Raw genomic sequence first — 20,761 nt, 5'->3', positions numbered from 1 at the left:
GGGAAAGAGAAAAATCATCCTCTAGGGAGAATGGCCACACCACAATCCTTTTTCCTTCATTCTCTTCCTGGGACTTGGGGCACACATGCACATGCAGCAAGCATCATTTTCAAGCCTCCAGGACTTGATTTTCAAACCTCTGGGAATCAAACCACAGTCGATCATGTGGGAGTTCAGTGCTATAACCACTACGCCACCTGCTGGCCCTCAATACAGATAAAATTAATTGCTCCTTGGGGATGATTCTATCAATAATTAAACTTTTTTATCTAAGGGAAAATAAAAAAGGCACAGAGGTTAATGCTGCAGTCTTTTCAGCCAAGAACTATCTGAGCTCAGGCCCAATAATGTCTCAGCAATTAACACTTACCACAATAAGTTTTCCTAGTAAGAAAAGCTTTCCTTAAATTAATATCCTAATACTTTGATTATTGGCACATTCTAATTCAATTTACCAAACCTCTGGAAATTCAGGACATGTCCTTATCCTGACTGATAATACCTGCTTACATTTTTCTGTGTCACTTACTCCCCTGTGTTTATGGCCTCTGGCAACTTCATGTTGAAAGGACTGGTTGGCTCTTCCAATCCTGGCCTAAATAAACCTCCGTTGTACTGTTAACCAACTGTTATCCAAATTTACTGTTTTTTTAAAAAGAATTATTTTATTGAACTTTATTTATTTATTTGACCAGAGAGGGACAGAGCAAGAGTGAGAGCAAGAGCAAGAGCAAGAGAGGGGGAGGGAAAATGAGAAAGTAAGCCACCAGGTCTGGGACTCAAACCACGGTAGGCCATGTGGGAGTCCAGCACCCTTAACCACCACGTCACCTGCCAGCCCCCAAATTTACTGTTTAAAGCAGTACCTGCTAACTCTGAGGCAAATAGGCATTTCTAAGATCTACTCAGATTTGGCCACCAGCAAAACTTAGAACCTAAATAAAATATCAAAGCTCCAAAGGTTTCATTTACATGAACAAAAGGCTTGAGAAAACAAGGACTGAGTGTCCTTTTTATCTGTATTTCCAGAGTCCGATACAGCTTCTGGCATAGCTAGTATATGCAGTGACAGTTCAGTACACACTATGAACTTGGAAATATGGACGCTCTCTGAGAACTTAATTGTAAAAGTAGCACTATCTGGGTTGCCCGGGGACAAGAGCTCAACTTATTCATCATGGTGACAGCTATATATTAATCATATAATTGGATTCAGTAGGCCATCACACCCTCAGCCATTAAGTACGGGAAAGAGAAAAATCATCCTCTAGGGAGAATGGCCACACCACAATCCTTTTTCCTTCATTCTCTTCCTGGGACTTGGGGCACACATGCACATGCAGCAAGCATCATTTTCAAGCCTCCAGGACTTGATTTTCAAACCTCTGGGAATCAAACCACAGTCGATCATGTGGGAGTTCAGTGCTATAACCACTACGCCACCTGCTGGCCCTCAATACAGATAAAATTAATTGCTCCTTGGGGATGATTCTATCAATAATTAAACTTTTTTATCTAAGGGAAAATAAAAAAGGCACAGAGGTTAATGCTGCAGTCTTTTCAGCCAAGAACTATCTGAGCTCAGGCCCAATAATGTCTCAGCAATTAACACTTACCACAATAAGTTTTCCTAGTAAGAAAAGCTTTCCTTAAATTAATATCCTAATACTTTGATTATTGGCACATTCTAATTCAATTTACCAAACCTCTGGAAATTCAGGACATGTCCTTATCCTGACTGATAATACCTGCTTACATTTTTCTGTGTCACTTACTCCCCTGTGTTTATGGCCTCTGGCAACTTCATGTTGAAAGGACTGGTTGGCTCTTCCAATCCTGGCCTAAATAAACCTCCGTTGTACTGTTAACCAACTGTTATCCAAATTTACTGTTTTTTTAAAAAGAATTATTTTATTGAACTTTATTTATTTATTTGACCAGAGAGGGACAGAGCAAGAGTGAGAGCAAGAGCAAGAGCAAGAGAGGGGGAGGGAAAATGAGAAAGTAAGCCACCAGGTCTGGGACTCAAACCACGGTAGGCCATGTGGGAGTCCAGCACCCTTAACCACCACGTCACCTGCCAGCCCCCAAATTTACTGTTTAAAGCAGTACCTGCTAACTCTGAGGCAAATAGGCATTTCTAAGATCTACTCAGATTTGGCCACCAGCAAAACTTAGAACCTAAATAAAATATCAAAGCTCCAAAGGTTTCATTTACATGAACAAAAGGCTTGAGAAAACAAGGACTGAGTGTCCTTTTTATCTGTATTTCCAGAGTCCGATACAGCTTCTGGCATAGCTAGTATATGCAGTGACAGTTCAGTACACACTATGAACTTGGAAATATGGACGCTCTCTGAGAACTTAATTGTAAAAGTAGCACTATCTGGGTTGCCCGGGGACAAGAGCTCAACTTATTCATCATGGTGACAGCTATATATTAATCATATAATTGGATTCAGTAGGCCATCACACCCTCAGCCATTAAGTACCTGGATTATATACTTAAATCTCTTTTATTCTTTGCTCACTAAATAACTTTATGACTATAATTTGGCTCTTTATGTAGAGTGCCTTGAAGAGAGAGCATGCTGAGGCCAGATAGTGGCACAGTGATAAAACATGATACCTTTGCAAGGCAATCCCATATTGGAAGGTTCCCAGTTCAAGTCCAGAGACTTCCCTGAGTACAAGGAATGGACTACAACAACAGGACCTTGTCGGGGGTGCTATCTCTTTCTCTCTCTCTCTGTCTCTCTAGTTCATGAAGGAAATAATAAACTTAAAGAGAGAGATAGAGCGGGAAAGAGAAAAATCATCCTCTAGGGAGAATGGCCACACCACAATCCTTTTTCCTTCATTCTCTTCCTGGGACTTGGGGCACACATGCACATGCAGCAAGCATCATTTTCAAGCCTCCAGGACTTGATTTTCAAACCTCTGGGAATCAAACCACAGTCGATCATGTGGGAGTTCAGTGCTATAACCACTACGCCACCTGCTGGCCCTCAATACAGATAAAATTAATTGCTCCTTGGGGATGATTCTATCAATAATTAAACTTTTTTATCTAAGGGAAAATAAAAAAGGCACAGAGGTTAATGCTGCAGTCTTTTCAGCCAAGAACTATCTGAGCTCAGGCCCAATAATGTCTCAGCAATTAACACTTACCACAATAAGTTTTCCTAGTAAGAAAAGCTTTCCTTAAATTAATATCCTAATACTTTGATTATTGGCACATTCTAATTCAATTTACCAAACCTCTGGAAATTCAGGACATGTCCTTATCCTGACTGATAATACCTGCTTACATTTTTCTGTGTCACTTACTCCCCTGTGTTTATGGCCTCTGGCAACTTCATGTTGAAAGGACTGGTTGGCTCTTCCAATCCTGGCCTAAATAAACCTCCGTTGTACTGTTAACCAACTGTTATCCAAATTTACTGTTTTTTTAAAAAGAATTATTTTATTGAACTTTATTTATTTATTTGACCAGAGAGGGACAGAGCAAGAGTGAGAGCAAGAGCAAGAGCAAGAGAGGGGGAGGGAAAATGAGAAAGTAAGCCACCAGGTCTGGGACTCAAACCACGGTAGGCCATGTGGGAGTCCAGCACCCTTAACCACCACGTCACCTGCCAGCCCCCAAATTTACTGTTTAAAGCAGTACCTGCTAACTCTGAGGCAAATAGGCATTTCTAAGATCTACTCAGATTTGGCCACCAGCAAAACTTAGAACCTAAATAAAATATCAAAGCTCCAAAGGTTTCATTTACATGAACAAAAGGCTTGAGAAAACAAGGACTGAGTGTCCTTTTTATCTGTATTTCCAGAGTCCGATACAGCTTCTGGCATAGCTAGTATATGCAGTGACAGTTCAGTACACACTATGAACTTGGAAATATGGACGCTCTCTGAGAACTTAATTGTAAAAGTAGCACTATCTGGGTTGCCCGGGGACAAGAGCTCAACTTATTCATCATGGTGACAGCTATATATTAATCATATAATTGGATTCAGTAGGCCATCACACCCTCAGCCATTAAGTACCTGGATTATATACTTAAATCTCTTTTATTCTTTGCTCACTAAATAACTTTATGACTATAATTTGGCTCTTTATGTAGAGTGCCTTGAAGAGAGAGCATGCTGAGGCCAGATAGTGGCACAGTGATAAAACATGATACCTTTGCAAGGCAATCCCATATTGGAAGGTTCCCAGTTCAAGTCCAGAGACTTCCCTGAGTACAAGGAATGGACTACAACAACAGGACCTTGTCGGGGGTGCTATCTCTTTCTCTCTCTCTCTGTCTCTCTAGTTCATGAAGGAAATAATAAACTTAAAGAGAGAGATAGAGCGGACATGCTGATAAGAATGTAAAAGTATCTAGTTATAGCAGCTATATTTCTCATGATAAATTTAAAAATTGGCAACCTGGTTTATAATTTTAGTTGCTCATGAAATTAGTATAATGAAGCTTCCTTGAATTCTATCTATTCCAAGGCACTGCTAGGATCCAGTTTGCTAACTTTGAGGTTCAAATCCAGACCCTGGATTGTGGTGACATTTTCCCCACCTCTGCCTTGCCATTTCTCAAACTTCTACCCCTGAAATATGCCAATGATAATTTCCTCAAGATTTATATGATCAGAGTCACTGTACCCAGGAAATTACACTCATTTTCCTTCTGCCTTGGTGTAATCAGCTTAATGGAAGGCAATAAAAGAAAAGTCTAAAGAGAAAATGAAGAGAATATTGATTTGCTGGACGTGACACAGGTTTTTGTGCTGAATAAGCAAGAGTACTTGTAGGGTTTTATATTTTTAATAACAATAAGTGTACAAATAATATAGAAATACATTTTTGTTGTTGAAAATGTTGTAAATTGGGAACCAGCAGTTAGCATAATGGCTATGTCGCTGGACTCCCACGTAGCCGACCGCGGTTCGTGTCCCGGACCCGGTGGCTTAAAACTCATGCCGGGCGCGTGTGCGTGCATGCCCAAGATCCCGAGAGGAGAATGGAGGAGAAGGGATTGCGGCGTGACCATCCCCCCCTGGGGGGTGATTTCTCGCTTTCTGTCTCTATGTTTCTCTCTGTCTGTCTGGCGAGCGCACACGCCCTACAGTGAAAATCTCTCAAAAAAAAAAAAAAAGAAAGAAAATGTTGTACATTAAATATATAATGATATTACTGTTGTTACTACTACTCAGACAGGGTCTCCCTATGTAGTGAGTCTCCTGCCTCAGTTTCCTGAATTGCTGGGACTATAGGTGTTCACTACAATGCCTGATACTTTGGGGTAGGCCAGGAATCAAGCTTGCATCTCCTATATGCCTCAGCTGCTAAGGAGTGGTCAACCAGGGCACATAACTGTGGCTGGGCCAAGTCTTTCATATAACTAGAATTCCACCATTCTCCCTAAAAGAAACCACATAAAACAGTTTGGTATGTATCTTTCATGAAAATTTTCTAAATAGTTACATATAAATTTTTCTAAGTAGTTACATATATTATCAAATACTGTCTTAAATTTGTTCTGGCTGCTACAACAATACCTTAGACTGGGTAATTTGTGAACGATAGAAATTAATTGCTCATAGTTCTAAATGCAAGGGAGTCAAAGGTCAAGGTATTAACAAATTTGGTGTCTAGTGAGGGCCCTTTGCTCATACTTGGAAGGCTGCTCAGAGCATTCTTAACATAGTAGAAGAGGCACAGTAACGGTCTTCAACATCATTTTTTTCTCTTCTCTTTTAGCCTCTTGGTTTTTGACATAGGGTACACACACTAGCCAGAGAGAGACAGAGGGAAGGAAAGTAAGAAATCACCCGCCAGGCTGAGAGAGACAGAGGGAAGGAAAGTAAGAAATCCCCCGCCAGGCGGGGTGGCCACACTACAATCCCTTCTTCTCCATTCAGCTCTTGGGATTTGGGGTATACATGAACACACACTCAGTGTGAGTTTTAAGCTGCCAGGTTCAGGACTTGAACCATGGCAGCCATGTGGGAATCTAGCACCTTAACTTATCACACTACCTGCTGGCTCCTCTTTTCTTTCTTTCTTTCTTTCTTTCTTTCTTTCTTTCTTTCTTTCTTTTTAAATTTACAGAAGGCATTGTGCACTCATCAGAGAGAGACACAGAAAAAAGTGAGAAAGCACCCCCCAATGGGGTATAGCCACACTGTGGTCCCTTCTCTATTTCTCCATTATGTTGAGATTTGGGGCACTCATGCACACATGGGCCTGCCATGTTTTCTGAGCCACTAGGCCAGGATTTCAACTGTGATTGGCCATGTGGGATCCAGATCCCCCTAACTACTAGGCTGCAGAGATAGCTATCTTCCACATCTTCTGTAAGAGCACTAATCCTAGCACACTAATGATTAGCACTTAATCATTTCTCAAAATGTAGTACTTTTTAAATACTACCACATTGAGTGTTAGGTTCCAATGTAAGAATTCTGGGAAGAGACTGACATTCAGATCATAACACATATACATACATATATATGTGTATAGTCATATTCAGCATTTGGAATACTTTACATTATGCTTCTTTCACATAATGGAATTAGACCATGAACATTTTTAATGTTTAAAAATTTAATAACATAATTTATATTATTAATATAATTAAATGTATTTTATATAATTATATACTTATAACATATATTTATATAATTATATATAGTAATATAATCTTAAATCATCCAGTTTCACCTCTTTTGTTCTAATTGCTACAAAGCTTTTCATTTTATGACTTATAAAATTTAAATACTTGATAATAATAAGGAGAAAAATTGCTTTTCTATATAGTTAGAGCATTTCTGATACCAGATGTGTAAGTCTTCTCATGCCAACAACCACTTCTCCAACTCTCTGGATACCAACTGGATGTCTAATGATTCAATCCAACTATAAAACTACCTGAAGTTAGCACACACGCCACAGGTTAAAGGCTCAGTACAAGACTGCTCCCACTTCAGATGGCAATCAAAAACCCATACTTCTAATCAACCAAATAAAAATTGAAGATTTCCATGCCCCTTCCTTGAGGTCAATAATTTGCTAGAATGGCTGAAAGAATTCAGCACAACAGTTTACTTGTTTATTATAAAGGATACAACCTAGGTACAGCCAAATAGTAGAGATGCACAGCCCAAGATATGTGGGAAGGGGGAACCAGCAGTTAGCATAATGGCTATGTCGCTGGACTCCCACGTAGTCGACCGCGGTTTGCGTCCCGGACCCGGTGGCTTAAAACTCACGCCGGACACATGTGCGTGCATGCCCAAGATCCCGAGAGGAGAATGGAGGAGAAGGGATTGCGGCGTGACCATCCCTCCTGGGGGGTGATTTCTCGCTTTCTGTCTCTATGTCTCTCTCTGTCTGTCTGGCGAGCGCACACGCCCTATAGCAAAAATCTCTCCAAAAAAAAAAAAAAAAGATATGTGGGAAGGGACGGAGAGCCATGCACACACTCCCAGCACCTCCACGTGTTCACCAACCTGAAAGCTCTCTGAACCTTTTCACCTAAAACTTTTATAGAGGTCACAAACATAGGTATGACTGATTCATTCATTGGTCAATAGTGATTAACTCAAACCCTAGCCTTCATGAGTGGGTGGGCTGAAAGTTCCAGTCCTTTAATCACAATCACATAGTTGGTTCCTCTGGCATCCAGCCACCAACCCCCAATTGTCACCTCATTAGTATAAACTCTGATAAGGTTGAAAGGGGTTCATCATGAACAACAAACAAAAAACTCTCTTCTCATTTCTATCACTTAGAAAATTCTATGTATTTTAGAAGCTCTGTGACGGTGCCAGTCAGTGGTGTAGTGGCTAAGGCAGCTGAATCCCACATGCCCCACTGCATGGTTCATGTCCTGGACCAGGCTGGGCATATGTGTGTGTGTGTGCCCAAAACCCCAATAGTAGAACAGAGGAGAAAGGATTGCAGTGTGACCACCCTCCTGGAGGTCATTTTATAACTTTCCATCTCTCTCTCTCTCTCTCTCTCTCTCTGTAGAGTGTACACACCCTATAGTAAATTAATAAATAAATAAAAATAAAAACAAAAAGGAGCTCTGTGCCATGATACTTATTTTTCTTCTTACATCACAGATTGTTTCCATATTTTGCTATTACAAACATGGCTACAGAGACTTTCTTCCATGTGCATTTTTTTTATAGAATTATTTTATTTAACTTCATATATATTTAATTTGACCAGAGAGGGACAGAGTGTGAGAGAGATAGAGAGAGAGAGATGGAAAGTGAGAAAGCACTTTTTCACCACTAGGTCCAGGACTTGAACCACGGTCAGCCATGTGAGAGTACAACATTACAAACATGGCTACAGAGACTTTCTTCCATGTGCATTTTTTTTATAGAATTATTTTATTTAACTTCATATATATTTAATTTGACCAGAGAGGGACAGAGTGTGAGAGAGATAGAGAGAGAGAGATGGAAAGTGAGAAAGCACTTTTTCACCACTAGGTCCAGGACTTGAACCACGGTCAGCCATGTGAGAGTACAACACTCTTTTTTTTTGGAGAGGTTTTTGCCATAGGGCATGTGTGCTCGCTAGAAAGACAGAGAGACAGAAAGTGAGACTCACCCCCCGGGGGGATGGCCACGCCGCAATTCTTTCTTCTCCATTCTCCTCTTGGGATCTTGGGAACGTGCACACACACGCCCGGCGTGAATTTAAGCCACCAGGTCTGGGACTCGAACTGCGATTGACATGGGAGCCCAGAGACATAGCCATTACGCCAACTGCTGGTCCCACAGAAAAAGTGATTTCTGAGACCAGCAGATGGCGTAATGGTTATGTTGTTGGACTCTCACATAGTTGACAGTTCAGATCCTGGCTGGCAGCTTAAACCTCACATTGGGTGTATGTGCATGCATGTGCAAAATCTTGAGAGGAGAATAGAGGAGAAAGATTGCGGCATTCTGTCTCTCTGTCTCTCTCCCTAAGGCGAGGACATGTGCCCTATAGCAAAAATCTCTCTTAAAATTTTTTTTCTATCTACAGTTTGCTTTCTGTTTTTTATTTTTAAGAATTATTTAATTTAATTTAATTATTTTAATTTGACCACAAAGGGACAGACCGAGAGAGAGAGGGAAAGTTAGAAAGCAAGTCGCTAGGTCTGGGACTTGAACTGCAGTCGGCCATGTGAGAATCCAGTAACCTTAACCACAATGCCACCTGATGGGATCCCCAAACTTTTGCTTTCTGATGACTGATTAAACTTCCAAAATACTATATTACCATTTGTTACATTACTGAAGAGATTATTTAAACTAAACAGTAGCAAATTCTTTTTATTTTTGGAGAGGTTTTTCTGCTATAGGGCGTGTGCGCTCGCCATACAGACAGAGAGAGACATAGAGACAGAAAGCGAGAAATCACCCCCCAGGGGGGATGGTCACGCCGCAATCCCTTCTCCTCCATTCTCCTCTCAGGATCTTGGGCACCCATGTGCACGTGCCAGGCGTGAGTTTCAAGTCACCGGGTCCGGGACGCGAACCGAGGTCAACTATGTGGGAATCCAGCAACATAGCCATTATGCTAACTGCTGGTCCCAGTAACAAGTTCTTAAAAGTATCCCACAAGAGTTTCATCTTGACACAATTCTGGAAACCTAGATTACACATCATTCTTCCATATTTACCTTTGAGACAGTAAAAAAAAAAAAAAAAAGACAATTGGAACTCTGAATAAATTATATCAGCAAATGAAGCCAAACTCCATACTAAAATACACTATACCCAGTTCAACTAAGGTATAGTAATATAATTAGCTTGGTGTTTTAAAACACAGATGGATTCTTTTCTTTTCTTTCTTTCTTTCTTTCTCTCTTTTCTTTTTCTTTTCAGGTATTTTTGCTTGTTTGTTTTGACACAGGACATATGCACTCACCAGAGAGTAACAGAGAGAGAGAGAGAGAGAGAGAGAAAGTGAGAAATAACCCTCCAGGGGAGATGGCCACACCACAATCCTTTCTCTTCCGTTCTTCTCTCAGGATTTTGGGCACACATGCACATGCGCCCAGCATGATTCTCAAACCACTGGGTTCAGGGCTCAAAATGTGGTTGGCCATTATGGGAGTTCAACTCCTTAACCACCACACCCCCTGCTGGTCCCTTTCTTTTATTTTTAATTATTTATCTCTTTCATAAGACAGAGAAAGAGAGGGAGGGATAAGGAGAGACATGAACCCTCAACAGGAACTCACTACACCATGATTCTACCACAGCCAGGTTTCTAGTCAGTCAAGATCACATGTGTTTGTGCAGGCATGTCCAGTGTGTTCAGGTTGACCAGGGACCTGTACCCAGGAGCCTCCCATATGGCTCCAGCAACACACAGTGACGTCCTCCAACTATAGCTGGGCCATTTTTTCTTAATCTGTCTTATCAATGCTGCATCCTAGAACATTTTATTAAATATACACTAGGTAGTAGTGCAAACATAAACAAATGTATTTGTTTCACCGAAATTGGCACCACTTCTTTATAAAGGTAAGTTATCCCCAAAACCTGTGTATTTCATATTCTATAGAAACAATAGCTGTAATGAAATTATTACTAAAAGAATTAATAACAAGAAAAAAATGAGCAACTGCTATGGCTGTATTTAAAATTTATGGAAGGTATAAGGAGATTTAAGGAGTTTCATAAAAATTAGCCAAATTATTTGTGTAGACTGTAAGTACTATTGTAATAAAAATTTTCATAATAATTTAATATTTAGATTGTATATAACTATAGAGCTCACTAAACCAGGCTTAAGTATCTGTATGAAAGCTAAAACACAAGTAATGTGTGAAGGCATTAAAACCTAATATAACACAACACTGAATACATTAAAATTGTTTATTTAAATAGAAGTTTTTTTAATATTATTTATTTTGATTGATTGATTGATTCATTTATTTTAATTTAACCAGAGAAAAACAGACACACAGAGAGAAGGAAAGTGAAAAGCAAGCCACTAGGTCCGGGCCTAGAACCATGGTCGGCCATGTGAGACTGTCCAGCACCATAATCACCACGCCACCTGCTGGCCCTAAATAGAAGTTTATTAAGATGAATAATGCTAAAGAGTCTGAAATATGACTATATAATAGGTGATTAGACTGGAAATTAGGATATTCAAATATTTGGCTTAGTTTTATCACTGTATCTAGTGCATTTCTTGATCTTATTTACAGTATCTATTTTTTAAAAAGGATTATTTATTTAATTCCATTTATTATTATTATTTTTTTATTTGACCAGAGAGAGACAGAGAAAGAAAGGGAAAGCAAGAAAACAAGCCACCAGATCTAGGACTTGAACTGCAGTCAACTATGTGAGAATCCAGCACTTTTAACCACCACGCCACCTGCCGGCCCCTATAGTGTCTATTTTTTGAACTACCAAAGTACACATGTGCTCATGAGAGAGAGAGAGATAGAGAGAAGGAAAAAAACCCACAATGAGGCATGGTCATCCTGTAATCCTTTTTCCTCCATTCCTCTTTCCTGTCAGGATTTTGGGCTTTCCCCTTGGGCACATGTGTACATGTACCTGTTGTGTTTTTCAAGCTGCCAGCATCACCATACAAACTGCACAGTCTGCCATATCAGATGCAGCTCCCATTGTGCAGTGCTTCATCACTGCACTGCAGGGCTGGCCTGCGCACATACTTAGATGTGTTACATGGGCTCTTACTTTGCTACATGTTTCCTAGAACTAGTCCTTCTTAAGGCTCAACTGAACTCAATCTTATCTATAAAAGATATAAAAAAAAATTGGCTCCATCTTGCTAGCACATACATGCTGAATTCTAGTGCTGGAAGGCAAATAGCCAACTGTAGGTTTTGATCCCTGGTTGACCTGGAAAACACGGGGTGTGTGCAAGGATGCACAAGATTCCGACAAGTTAGAGAGCTGATGGAATGGGATTGTAGTGTGACAAGACTCTATTGATAGGGTACCTGTTTTTCTCTTCTCTCTCTCTCTCTCATGCACATACTGATGCTCTATATCATGAATAAAATTTTTAAAAAACAATAATAATTCCTTTCAAAAAGCGAAATGTAAAGGCATTTTGTACATTTTGGAAGAAGAAAGCTATTGTGAATGGCCATTAAAGAAATATAACCTTTACTGTACAACTATGATATTGCTCAAAATACAACACTATATTAGACTTTAATTATGTCAAATAACTTTTTTAAATCACTATATATCTCTTCTAGATTAAATGAATTGAACCGAAAGTTCTATATTAAAGGAACCAGGATGTCTGCCAAAATACAGTAGAGATTAACGTTTGTGTCCAGAAAAGATGCATTTTCATAGCTCAAAGTGACATTACTGAGAGAATAAATGAAGAAAGCTCACTCCTCAGCTAAGCCTGTTCTGAGAAACGAACATTTTCCAACAGCAGAGAAAGAGCTATTTTAAATTATCTGGAATAGAATGTAAAGGTTTATTTCCTCAAAATTAGGAATATCATTAATAACATATACCACATTAATAGATCTATATGAAAAAAGATGATGATCCTTATAGATGCTGAAAGACTTCAAAATTCCACATCCACTATCTGACAAACGGTGCGAGAACAATTAGATAGCTTAATGCAAATAATGAACCTTGACCATGACTGCATAACATATTCAAAAATTAACTCAAAATAGGTCTTAGACCTAAACTTACAAAACATTCAGAAAAATCTCAGTGACCTCATATCTAAAAGATATTCTTTCCTTTTTCTTTCTTTCTTCTTTTTATTTTTTAAAGACAGGACCTTACCCTGTGATGCTCCTGCCTTAGCCTTCCAGCTGGGACAAGTATACAGCTCACCACCTGGCCTTTTTTTCTTTTTTTCATGCAGAGTCTCACTATGTTGCCCAAGCCAACCTTAAGTTGACAATCCTCCTGACTCAGCCTCTCAGCGTTGCTGGGATTATAGGTTCACACCATGGTCTCCAGCAGTTAGGTTGGACTGGGAAATCAAACTCAGGTCTCTGCTGTGTCCCAGCAAGTCGACATTGCAACTTGGCAGCACAGACCACCAAGGCTAGGCCTGACAGACATTTCTTAAATACAATACTAGGACAAACAAAAAGTTAACTATAAAAGAGGATGATTGAATTTCATTAAAATAAAATTATTTTGCTCTAAAGATATTGTTAAAAGATTATGTCAACCACAGTGAAAAAATATTTGCAAAACATATATATGACAAAGAATTTTATGCCAGACACATATTTTACAACTTAGGCAAACAATCCAATTTTTAAAAATGAACAAAATGTTTAAAAGATATTTACCATGATAAAAGGTAGATGGATGGATGGCAAATAAATACATGAAAAGAGGCTCAACATTAGTTATCAGAGAAATGCAAATTAAAACTAAAATAAGATGCCAATATAAGCCCACTTGAAGGGCAAAAATTAAAATGTCAGAACATACCAAGTGCTGGCAAGGATGTGAAGCACAACTGATACTTCCATACACTGCTGATGGGAAGGTAAAAATATATAAACACTTGAAAAACAGTTTGGCAGCTCCTTGAAACGTTAAACAGAGTTAGCAAATGGCTCAGTTTTATATTACACCCTTAGTTAATTACCAAGAGAAATGAACACATATGTTCCCACAAAAACATGTACATGAATTCTCATACCAATTTTATTTATAAAAGTAGGAAAATAGAAACACTCCAGAGGTTCACTAGTACATGAATGGATAAACAAATTGTGGTGCATCCATACAGAAGAATACTCTCCAACAATAAAAAGAAATAGGTAGCCATTACGGTATAGTGATAACACAACACTTGGTGATGCTAAACTACATAGGAAAGTCCCAAATTCATTTACCAAGGTCTCCTTATATTCACTGGCACATGGGGATGGGGATGTGCCCGTGATCTGGGCTGCCTAGGCTGGTTGGCTCATGCCATGAGGACCCTACTAGGGGGTTTCTGTGTGTGTGTGTGTGTGTGTGTGTGTGTGTGTGTTTGTGTCTCACTGTCTCTTTCTCTCAAGAAACAAATACATACACTTTATAGAAAATAAAGAGGAATAAATTATTGATATATACTAATACATAGCATTCAAATAATTCAAAACAATTATGCTGAGCAAAAAGGGGCAAAAGAGGGATTCCTTTTGCATAAAGTGTTATGAAAGGCAAACTAATTTATAGTGACAGAAAGCAAAATGGTGGAATCTTGCAGCTTGTTTAAGTCCATTCCAGTGTTGACAACAGAAAATAATCTGAATCTGGATAATTTAAGAGAATAGAGGTTTATTCAGCACATGGTTTGGAGTCCAAGAGACAGAGGCTACCTCTAGTGAGTGTCTTAAAGAGTTCCATGTCATCACCGCACGAGAGCAAGTGTGAGAGCAGAACATAATGGCTCTGTCCACTGACTTCTGGTAAATTTATACATCAGGTATTGATCATGGGGCCAATGGCCTTAATCATAATCTCCTCCCCAAAGCTTCACCTTTTGACACCATAATTGGATCAAGTATTCACCATCTTAATCCCATTATAATGGCTCAACACATATGGCATGGAAGCCTCCACAGCTCTTGAATTTTGCCAGGCTACAGAACTATCTACATGTGCACATCATCAGCATTTGCTGCTTCCAAGTTCCAGAGGATCAAGGAGCACCCTTAATGGTGGGTAGCTCCATTGTGGCCTAGAAACACTTTACTGGGATAGGGAAACAGATTCCCAAGTCAACTTGCAGGAACAAACCTGCCCTAGGCCAGTTCCCTGAAACAATTCTACCCTCCAAGGCCTAAAGTTTATGATGGAAAAGGCAGCCTTGACAATAACTGAAATGTGAGGAGCGGCAGCTGCCTGAGCTGTACACAGGTACGCACACCTTCCCACTCCCCCATGCCAGCCTCAGCCCGCTCACAGGCTATAGAAAATGGTGAAAGAAACAACTTACTATGATGTTTTTGGGGTCAAACCCAATGCTACCCAGGAAGAATTAAAGAAGGCTTACAAGATACTGGCCTTGAAGTACCACCCTGATAAGAATTCAAATGAAGGCAAGAAGTTTACACAGATTTATCAAGCTTATGAAGTTTTCTCTGATGCAAAGAAAAGGGAATTATATGACAAAAGAAGAGAGCAGGCAACTAAACAGGGTGGAGCATGAGGTGGTTTTGGCTCCCCAACGGACATCTTTGATATGTTTTTTTGGAGGAGGAGGAAGGATGCAGAGAGCAAGAAGAGGTAAAAATATTGTACATCAGCTGTCAGTAACCTTAGAAGATTTATATAATGGTGCAACAAGAAAACTGGCCCTGCAAAAGAATGTGATTTGTGACAAATATGAAGGCCGAGGTGGTAAGAAAGGAGCAGTAGAGTGCTATCCCAATTGCTGAGGTACTGGAATGCAAATAAGAATGTATCAGATAGGACCTGGAACTTTTTTTTCAATCTGTATGCATGGAGTCCCAAAGCCATGGGGGATGGATCAGTCCTAAAGACAGATGTCAAAGTTGCAATGGAAGAAAGATAGTTCAAAAGAAGATTCTAGAAGTTCATATTGACAAAGTCATGAAGGATGGCCAGAAGATAACATTCCATGGTGAAGGAGACCAAGAACTAGGACTAGAGCCAGGAGATACTATCATTGTACTAGATCAGAAAGATCATGTTCTTTTTACTCAATGAGAAGACCTTTCCATGTGTATAGACATACAGCTGGTTGAAGTATTGTGTGGCTTTCAGAAGCCAATTTCCACTCTTGACAACCAAACCATAGTTATCACCTGTCATCCAGGTCAAATTGTCAAGCATGGAGCTATCAAGTGTGTGTTAAATGAAACCATGCCAATTTATCATAGACCATATGAAAAGGTCACCTAATCATTGAATTTAATGTAAACTTCCCTGAGAATGGCTTTCTGTCTCCTGATAAACTCCCTTTGTTGGAAAAACTTTGACCTGAAAGGAAAGACATAGAAGAGACCAATGAAATGAACAAAGTAGAACTAGTGGACTTTGATCCAAGTAGCAAGGCAGGGAAGACTTCGTGACCAGTTATAAGAAATAAAGACGGAAGCCACTCCAGGATAAAACTTTTGATATACCACTGGATAGAAGTGGCCTATACTATCTCCTGGGAATGGATGATCCTAGGCCTTGCCGTAAGGTGCTGTTCATGAAGGATAAACAAATTAATTCTTGCAGTTGAAGAACATTCCTCCCTTTGACTCGATAATGGAGAAATGTTTGATTTTAGGGCCCCTACACCATTCCATCATATCCCTCTCTGCTCACATGTTTAGCAGTTAAAAAAATCATATGGCGTGGTTAAATGTTAAATAGTACTTTTTTCTCCACTCTCTCCACTTGTTTTCTTTTGGTGATGAAGAAAAGGAGCACACACATGCAGGGTCAAAAGGAGGAAGGGCATAATCGGTGTTCCTGGCACCTGGGCAGGATGGAGTTGAGTGAACAGATGCATTGTGGGAAATGAGGCCCCAGTAGAAGCTGCTCTAGAGAGTGTGTACCTCAGGCTTGTTTAGAGGAAAGCAATAAAGATTTCTGAATAGAGAAGCAACATTTTATCAAAAGTATTCAAAGAATACTCCCTGGTGGTGTTTGTGGCTACAAACTTTACCTGAAGATAACCCTCAAGTTACAGTCCTAACCCCAGTTGAGACAGCTCATTTGAACAGAAAACAGATGCCAAAGGATCTGGGGTGTGGGGTGGGGGGGGGAGATTGCAAAAGGGATGACTAAAACAAGACTCTGCCGTAAACTTATGGCACTGAAGTGGTATGACAAGAAGGAGGTAACAACAGTGTCAACCTTTCAAAGTGATTGAAGTAGACAATAGAAACTGAAAGAAAACAAAGCTGCCATGTGTCACTGTGCATTATAATGAGACTATGGGATCAGTGGAGTCAGCCGATCAGATGCTTACTTCTTATCCAACTAAACACAAAAGGCACAAGGTTTGGTATAAGAAATTCTTACGCCATCTTCTAAATATTACAGTGCTGAACTCCTATATCCTGTTCAAGAAGGGCAATCCTGAGTATACGATCAGCCATATAAATGGCAGACTGACACTGAAGGGATGATGGAAAAGCATCCCAAGCCAGGGCAGCAATGTCTTCAAGATCACCCATGCTCTGATGATGTCTCTTTGTTTGGCTGGAAGACATTCCCCAGAAGCATACCACCAACTACAGGGAAACAGAATCCAACTGGTCGCTGTGAAGTTTGCATTTCACACGACGAGAATGAAATAACCAGAAATGTGATGTTTTTGTATGGAAAGTGATGTTTGGCTTTGTGTTGTTCTGTGCTTTAAAATTTGTCACACACAAAAAACTTACTAAATCCTGATCATCATAAACATTTCTGTTACATTAGGATTAGAGACAAGTTCTGTTTAGAAATAACCAAGAACAGTTTTTTTTTCAATTTTCACATTGAAAACCAGTCACATTTGCTTCAGCCTCAGAGTGTTAATGTAAAATTGAATGAAGGCTGGCAGCAAGCTGCACATTTTTTTTCTAAACGTGAACTGGATTAAAGCTATTAGATTTTTCAGTCTATGCCTGTTTATTTGCTTGTGTCTTTTAAAATTTCTTTCATCAATGATTTGTAGTTTTTAATATACATGACTCTTAACATCCTTTATCCTCTTCCTTCATCAACTCTGTCCCCCAGCCCTGACTTAAAAATGAAGGAAAACTTTCTCTTAAACTGCCTGTATTCAAATCTTAAAAAAAAAAAAAAAAAGGTACTACATAGTTCCTTCTATATTTTGACTTGAAATTTCATTTTCCAGGTCTTCATTACCATTCAATTCATCATTCCACAATGCTTTGGCGTATGCACAATTCACAACCAAAATCTTAGCTACTTCATAACAAAGAAGGCCCTTCCTCCACTTCTCAATAATCTCATTGCCATTTGAAACTCCCTGAGAAGTGCTACTGTCAATATTAACCAATCTCTAAAGTTCCATTGAACTGTTATTTAAAGCCGCTACCAGAATCTATGTTTTTTTAAGACTGCTCCTCCAAACCCTTCCAACTTTGGTGCATTACCCAATTCCAAAGTCACCTCCAACTTTTTTTTTTTTTTTAAGTTTGTTTGTTTCCATGAGTGAGAGATACAGGGGAGGGGAGCTAGTACTTTCAACAAATTCTCAATGTCATGATCCATCCCCCACCTGCAGTTAGCCAGGATCACAGGTGCATGTGCACCCAGCATACTCGTGGAAGTCTCCAGACTTGAACTGGGAACATTCCCATATGGGATTGCCCTGAAGGGCATTACATTTTACCTCTATGCCACAAACTGGCCAAACACTTCCACACTTTCAGGTGTTTGTTATTAGTAAAACCCTACTTCAGAGTATACATTGCTGATAACAGAAAATATCTGATCTTGAGGCAGGTGCCATGGTGGTTAAGGACACCGGACTTCCACATGACTGACTACGGTTTGAGTCCCGGACCTGGTGGCTTGCTTGCGCTCTCTCTCTCTCTCTCTCTCTCTCTCTCTCTTCTCTCCCATCAGAAAGGATGGAAGGAAGGAAGGAAGGAAGGAAGGGATTCTTTAAAAAAAAAAAAGAAAGAAAGAAAAGAAAATACCTGATCTGGTAAGTTAAGAAAATAGCTTATTTAGCTCATGGTTCAGAGTTTCAAAGGTGAGGGGCCACCTCTAGTGGGGGACCTGAAGAGTCTCATGTTGTCACACAGAATAAGAGCAGAGCAGAGTGGCTCTCTCCATCACCATCTCTCTCCTTATAAACTTACCCAGGAGTCCACCATGGGCTCATGCCCTGATGACTTTAATCATAATCTCCCCAAAAAGCCTGACCTTTTAACACCGTAACTAGATTAAGTTTTTATCTTCTTAATCCCATACAATGGCTCAATACATGAATTCTGAGAAACATTCAAACTATAGCAGGAGCTGAGGCAAAAGAACGGATTCCAAAGGAGCATAACTTCTGGGGTGATGAAAATGTTCATCTAAATCATTAAGATAGTTTCATGTATAGGTGTAGACAAATTTAAAACTCAACAAATTGGGCACTTTACTGTGTGGTAATTATATCAAAATAGTTTGTTTTATTTTTAAATCCCCACTTATCAAGGCCGGCAGGAGGCATGGTGGTGAAGGGTGCTGGACTCCCACATAGCTGATCACACTTTGAGACCCAGACCTGGTGGCTTGCTTTCTTACTTTCTCTCTCCCTCTCTCTGTCCCTCTCTGGTGAAATTTAAAAAAAAGAAAAAAAAAGTAAATAAATAATAAACTTACCCAGGAGTCCACCATGGGCTCATGCCCTGATGACTTTAATCATAATCTCCCCAAAAAGCCTGACCTTTTAACACCGTAACTAGATTAAGTTTTTATCTTCTTAATCCCATACAATGGCTCAATACATGAATTCTGAGAAACATTCAAACTATAGCAGGAGCTGAGGCAAAAGAACGGATTCCAAAGGAGCATAACTTCTGGGGTGATGAAAATGTTCATCTAAATCATTAAGATAGTTTCATGTATAGGTGTAGACAAATTTAAAACTCAACAAATTGGGCACTTTACTGTGTGGTAATTATATCAAAATAGTTTGTTTTATTTTTAAATCCCCACTTATCAAGGCCGGCAGGAGGCATGGTGGTGAAGGGTGCTGGACTCCCACATAGCTGATCACACTTTGAGACCCAGACCTGGTGGCTTGCTTTCTTACTTTCTCTCTCCCTCTCTCTGTCCCTCTCTGGTGAAATTTAAAAAAAAGAAAAAAAAAGTAAATAAATAAAGTTAAATAAAATAATTCTTTAAAAACATCACCACCTATCACTGATTAAAAAAACAAACACAAAAGATAAAAATTGAGGTTACTTACATGATACAAAAAAACACACAAGAGTCATGCATCGCTTAACATTGAGGATATATTCTGAGAAATACATCATTAGGCAATTTTGTCCTTGTGCAAACATCATCGTGCACCTACACAAACATAGACGGAATAACCTACCACACACCTAAGCTATATGACATATCCTATTGCTCCGAGGCTACAAACCTGTACAGCAGCATGTTACTATACTGAATACTGTGGGAAACTGTGTACAATAGCAAGTACTTGTATATCTAAACATAGAAACAGTACAGTAAAAATACCATATAAAGGGACCAGCAGTTAGCATAATGGCTATGTCGCTGGACTACTATGTAGTCAACCGCGGTTCAAGTTCTGGACCCAGTGGCTTAAACTCACACCGAGCGTGTGTGTGTGCATGCCCAAGATCCCGAGAGGAGAATGGAGGAGAAGGGATTCCAGCATGGCCATCCCCCCTGGAGGGTGATTTCTCGCTTTCTGTCTCTCTTTCTCTCTCTGTCTTTCAGGTAAGCACGTGCGCCCTATAGCAAGAACCTCTCCAAAAAAAAAAAAAAAAAAAAGTGCAAATTAGAGGGACTAGCAGGTGGCATAGCGGTTACTTTGTTGGACTCTCAAGTGGCTGACTGCAGTTCAAGTCCTGGTCCCAGTGGTTTGAAAATTACACCAGGTGTGTGTGCTTGCATGCCCAAGGTCGCAGGAGAAAAATGATGGAGAAGGGATTATGACATGGCCATCTCCTCAGGGGGTGATTTCTCACTTTTCCTTTCACTGTCTCTGTCTCTGTCTCTCTCCAGTGAGCACATGCATCCTAAGGAAAAATAAATCTTAAAA

General features: G+C 39.7%; 1 protein-coding gene and 1 pseudogene across 2 annotated transcripts in view; one reads left to right on the top strand and one right to left on the bottom strand.

Moving 5' to 3' along the window:
* The window catches only part of MICU1 (mitochondrial calcium uptake 1), a 288,729-nt gene that overhangs the window by 238,434 nt on the left and 29,534 nt on the right, over positions 1–20,761 (bottom strand). The window lies entirely within an intron of this gene.
* LOC102470030 (dnaJ homolog subfamily A member 1 pseudogene) lies at positions 14,966–16,085 on the top strand (annotated as a pseudogene).

The sequence above is a fragment of the Tupaia chinensis genome, unplaced genomic scaffold, assembly GCF_000334495.1.
Source record: "Tupaia chinensis unplaced genomic scaffold, TupChi_1.0 Scaffold148012_1, whole genome shotgun sequence".
NCBI classification, from domain to species: Eukaryota; Metazoa; Chordata; class Mammalia; order Scandentia; family Tupaiidae; genus Tupaia; species Tupaia belangeri.
The sequence above is the reverse complement of the archived record's forward strand: the minus strand, read 5'-3'. Positions and strand labels throughout refer to the sequence as shown.